This window comes from Pygoscelis adeliae, unplaced genomic scaffold, assembly GCF_000699105.1.
Source record: "Pygoscelis adeliae isolate BGI_AS28 unplaced genomic scaffold, ASM69910v1 Scaffold79, whole genome shotgun sequence".
In the NCBI taxonomy this organism is placed as follows: Eukaryota; Metazoa; Chordata; class Aves; order Sphenisciformes; family Spheniscidae; genus Pygoscelis; species Pygoscelis adeliae.
Window position 1 is genome coordinate 2,557,821 of NW_008825532.1, and position 473 is coordinate 2,558,293.

The 473-nt window shown below is 70.2% G+C and overlaps 1 protein-coding gene across 1 annotated transcript in view; it reads left to right on the forward strand.

The window, feature by feature from the left end:
• LOC103923401 (chromosome unknown open reading frame, human CXorf65) overlaps positions 1 to 473 on the forward strand; it is a 3,520-nt gene that overhangs the window by 1,947 nt on the left and 1,100 nt on the right. The gene's annotated exons all lie outside the window — the stretch shown is intronic.

The window sequence follows — 473 nt, forward strand, 5'->3', positions numbered from 1 at the left end:
CCCCCGCCCCCATCCTCATGTCTGCTGTCCCCACATGCCGTCGCCCTCGTGCCCTGCTGTCTGGTCCCCATGCCCGTCGTCCCCACATGTCATCACCCTTATGGCGCACTTCCCTGTCCCCACGCCTGCTGTCCCCATGCCCCATCACCCTCATGCCCCGCTGCCCTGTCCGCCACCACCCTCAACCTCCATCCCCCCGCCCCACTGTCCCTGTAACCACATCCTCGTGCCCTGTTGTCCCCACTCCCCTCCACACCGGCCGCAGCCCCCAACACCATGCCTCTCCACCCAGGGGAAGGCGCCGGGGCAAGGCCCAGGCAGAGAGAGCGGGGACGGAGGGGACCTGACACAAGGCGGCTTCACCCTCCAGAGCGCGGGCGGGGCCGGGCCAGCAGGTCCGGCAGCACTGAGGCTCAATAAAGGCTGGGGCCGTCCCCACCACGCACTGCCCGGGGCTGTGGCCAGCACCGGGG